Here is a 5,000-nt window from a genome sequence, read left to right as displayed (position 1 = left end):
TATGAGGTGTGGCGGCCCTCATCGCATTGCCGCGCTCAGCTGCAGAGGAGGAGGACGGACGGGCGTGTGATGGCCTCAAGCCTCCAGGTCCTCCAACTCAACATGAATCGGAGCAGAAGTGCCCAGGACCTGGCACTTCATACAATGCGAACGGAGCGGGCGGATGTACTGGTTGCGTGCGAGCTCTACTCGGTACCGGACGGAAACGCGAACTGGGTGGTCGACTGCGACAAACACGTCGCCATCATCGTCAGCGGCCACTCCCACCCAGTTCAGCGTATAAGGAGTACGGGCTTTTCCGGTATCGCGGCGGCCGACGTGGCGGGCATCACCATCATTGCCTGCTATGCGCCGCCGAGCCTCGGGATGCCCCAATTCGACGACCTTTTGGAGCGCATCGAGGTGCTGGCTACAGGGCTTTCCCGCGTGCTTTTGGTCGGCGATTTTAACGCGTGGAACAGCGCCTGGGGCAGCACGCGCTCCAACAACAAAGGAGAGGAGCTACTGGCACTGGCGGAGGGGCTCGGGCTCGATGTCCTGAACCTGGGGGGGGAAGCCACCTTCCTCGGGAACGGCGTCGCTCGCCCGAGCATTGTCGACGTCGCCTTCGCCAGCACGGCCATCAGTCGCTCCGACCTCATTGGGGATCCGAGGCAGGAGTGGAGGCTGTTGCGGGCTTACTCGTACAGCGACCATCGCTACATCCGCTTCGCAGTTGGAGACCGGCCGACAGCCATCAGTCGGCGAGCAACGAGGGAGGCAGCACCGGCAGTACGAGCGGCTGGCCGAAGATGGCAAACGCGCCAGTTTGACGGCGAGCTGTATCGCCTGGCGTTGCAGGCAGCTCGTTTCTTGGAGAGGGCCACAGATCCGGAAAGCCTCACGCGCATCCTGAGCCGGGCGTGCAGTGAGACTATGGCGGAAGTCTCTCCTGTAGTCGGCCACACCGGAAAACCGGCGTATTGGTGGACGCCGGAAATTGGCCGACTGCGCGAGGAGTGCCGCCTGGCCTGGGAGAGGTCATCTAGCGCATTGGCTGGCAGCGTGGCCCACTCCGAGGCCGTCGAGCACCATCAGGACGCCCGCCGTAGGCTGACGTCAGCCATCTTGGCCAGCAAGAAGGAGCGGTACGCTGAATCCATTCAGCAGCTGGAGGACGACGAGACAGGTCGGTGGCTGGGGGAAGCGCTCAAACGGCTATGTGGCAGCCGTGTGGCAAGAGAGAGCGATCCGTCCACGCTAGGACGAATCGTGGACGCTCTCTGCCCGGACCATCCCCCAGTCGACTGGCCCATCATCGAGCCGGACGGCGTCGGTATCAGGTCGGTTACTGAGCAGGAGTTGCTCGACATCGCGGCCGGCCTGAACCCTAGGAAGGCGCCCGGATTGGACGGACTGCCCAATGCTGCCCTCACGGCAGCCATCCGGGCGTACCCGTCGACGTTTGTCCGGTTATACCAGGAGCTGTTGGATGCGGGCCGCTTCCCGGACCAGTGGAAGAAGGCGAAACTCGTCCTCATCCCCAAACCGGGGAAACCGCCAGGCGAGCCGTCATCCGTGCGACCAGTGATGCTACTGGATACACCTGGCAAGGTGTTCGAGCGAGTACTGCTGAACCGCTTGAACGACCACATCGAGAGACCAACGGAGCCGATGCTTTCCGAGCGTCAATTCGGCTTCCGATGTGGTCGCTCCACCCTTCAGGCGGTTGAACTGGTGGTCGAGGCTGCCAGATCTGCCATGAGCTTTGGACGCACTAACCGGCGCGACAAGCGTTGTCTACTCGTCGTTGCGCTGGATGTGCGCAATGCGTTCAACTCGGCGGACTGGCAGGCCATCGCGGAGGCGCTGCACGCAAAGGGAGTACCAGCAGGACTGCGCCGCATCCTGCAGGAGTACTTCCGGGACCGTGAGCTCACGTACGACACGAGCTCCGGCCCGGTAACACGTCGAGTAACGGCAGGAGTTCCACAGGGATCCATCCTCGGTCCCACTCTGTGGAACATCCTGTACGACGGCGTGTTGAGTGTGCAGCTGCCCGAAGGAGCAACGATCATCGGCTTTGCCGACGATTTAGCAGTACTGGCGAGAGGGTGCACACCGGAGGAGGCGGCTGGAGTAGCGGAGGAGGCGGTTACAGCTGTTTCGGGTTGGATGGAGCGACATCGGCTGCAGTTGGCCCCTGAGAAGACGGAGATTGTTCTCATCTCCAGTCTCAGAAGGGGCCACCCAGAGGTGCCCGTATCCATCAACGGAGTGGAGGTGCGATCCAAGCCTGCAATCCGCTACCTCGGGGTTCAGCTTCACGACCACCTATCGTGGAAGCCACACGTCGAGAAGGCCACGACGAAGGCACTCCGTGTGGTGAAGCTGGCCACCGGCATGATGCCAAACCATGCCGGACTGGGGATGGCGAAGCGCAGGCTGCTGGCGGGGATTGCGGACTCCATCGTCAGATACGCGGCACCCATCTGGGCGGAGGCGGTGAAGCTCCAGTGGTGTCGACGGAAACTGGAGCAGCTGCAACGGCCTTTGGCGAAGGGAGTGGCGAGAACCTTCAGAACCGTCAAATACACGACGATGGTGGTATTGGCGGGGCTGATTCCGCTTCACCTCCAAGTTTTGGAGATGGCCCGTCGACACAAGAGGAACCAGGACGCTTTGAGAAGGGGAGTGATGATCGACAAGGAGGTGATCAAAAGGCTCGAGCGTTCGGCGACCATGGCGATGTGGCAGACATCATGGGACGAGGAGGCCGCACTTCCATCGGCGAGCCGTTTCGTACGCTGGGCACATCGCATCCTGCCGAACATAACTGCCTGGGTAGGTCGGAAACATGGCGAGGTTGATTTCCACCTGAGTCAGGTGCTCTCGGGACACGGCTTCTTCCGAGAGTACTTGCACGCCATGGGTTTCGTCTCTGCCCCGACCTGCCCATTCTGCGCCGACAACGTGGTCGAGTCGGCTGAGCACGTTATGTTCGTGTGCCCACGGTTCGCGGATGTGAGAACCCAACAGCTGGTCGACGAGGAGGGCGAGGCAGTTACCCCCGAACGGTTGGTGCCGTGGATGTTGACCAGTCCGGAGGCTTGGCAGTCAGCAGCGGAAGCGGCACGGCGAGTATGCCGCTTCTTGCAGCTACGCTGGCTGGAGCACCAGGCTACGGAGAACGTGGCGGTCATGGCTGACATCCACACAGCCGCGCAACGGGAGGAAGCAGCACGACGACAGGCCCGTCGCGAGCGGCATAACGAGGGACAGCGGAGACGGCGTCGAGAGAGGAACGAGCGGCTGGCTACAATCAACCCGGACGAAGGGGTTGCCATATCGCGTCCTATGGTAGCCTCAGCAAGGAGAATAGTACGCAACGCTGGTCCGCCCTCAGCCGAAGTCCTCCTTCGTAGACGGCTGAGGCGAAACCAGCAGCAGCGGGCGTATCGCGAACGCATGCGAGCGGGTACACTCCCATCCGTTCGTCCGGGGAGACTGCGCCGAGACAGGGAGCCACCGACTGCGGAGGAGGTAGAAAGGAGACGGGCAAATCGGCGTGAACGGGAGCGAGCGAGGCGACACGCAGAAGCCGATCGCCGCCGCAACCTATCAACCGATCGATTGAGTGGAGTCACCAATCAACCGCCTTCAATCAACCGGAGCAGGCTGATACCGAGGACGTTTCGGCACCAACGGCCTCAGGGGACGACAACGGCCAATCACTCGTCAGGGAGCACGGCGAGTAGATTGGCCCAACAACAAGCGCTTCGTCAACGGCGGCGGACAGACGATGCCGATCGCAGACGTGGCGTGATGTCAGAGGACGCAGAGGCTGCCACTACAGAGGCGGAGACATCCGCGCGTTAATTTTCGTGGCCAACGGGCCTTTATTAATGTAAAATAAAAATAAATATATATTAAGGAGAAAAGTTAAATAATAGGAGGAGCGCCTGGCCCATGCGCGTGTTTGGGTCAGGACGCATTACGGCCGACGGTTACGCCCGTTTGGGAAGGCCGCCGGCTAGGGTGTTAGTGCGTGTTTTGTAACCTTTTGTATTTCTGTTATAATTCGTTAATAAACACGTACATGTTTGATAAAAAAAAAAAAAAAAACGAAGTGGAGCTTGCGGCTTAATTTGACTCAACACGGGAAAATTTACCAGGTCCGAACTTATCGAGGTAAGACAGATTAAGAGCTCTTTCTCAAACTTAAGGGTAGTGGTGCATGGCCGTTCTTAGTTCGTGGAATGATTTGTCTGGTTAATTCCGATAACGAACGCGACTCAAACAAGCTAACTAGAACGCTGTCAGCAGTGTGCCTCCGGGCACACCTGACGTTACGGGGCGGCGGCGCCTTCACGGGCGGTCGTCGCACTAGTTTGCCCTGCTTAGCGGGACAACTTGTGTTTAGCAAGGTGAGATTGAGCGATAACAGGTCCGTGATGCCCTTAGATGTTCTGGGCTGCACGCGTGCTACAATGTGGGCAGCAGCGTGTTCTCGCCAATTGGCGCCCCCATTCCGAGAGGAACGGGAAATCACCCAAATGCTCATTTAGTTGGGATTGGGGACTGCAACGGTCCCCATGAACCTGGAATTTCTAGTAAGTGCTAGTCATTAGCTAGCGCTGATTACGTCCCTGCCCTTTGTACACACCGCCCGTCGCTACTACCGATGGATTATTTAGTGAGGTCTCTGGAGGCATACCTTCCGCGGTTCCTTCGTGAGCTGCAGTTGGCACGGCCGAAGTTGACCGAACTTGATGATTTAGAGGAAGTAAAAGTCGTAACAAGGTTTCCGTAGGTGAACCTGCGGAAGGATCATTACCGATCACCCGCTTAAAGTAGCAAATGCATCGTCGGCTCAAAACTGACGCGCACATCTATAGTTCACGTAGCGTTACCCGCACCAAGTCAGGTAACATGCCAGTGGGTGATATTTCATCATGTGATGATCATGGCCCATGTTTGCAGCTACACTGTGTGGACTGTTCGGTGCAACAAATGGAATT

The sequence above is a fragment of the Anopheles maculipalpis genome (genome assembly GCF_943734695.1).
Source record: "Anopheles maculipalpis chromosome X unlocalized genomic scaffold, idAnoMacuDA_375_x X_unloc_1, whole genome shotgun sequence".
NCBI classification, from domain to species: Eukaryota; Metazoa; Arthropoda; class Insecta; order Diptera; family Culicidae; genus Anopheles; species Anopheles maculipalpis.
Note: the sequence above shows the minus strand (reverse complement) of the source record.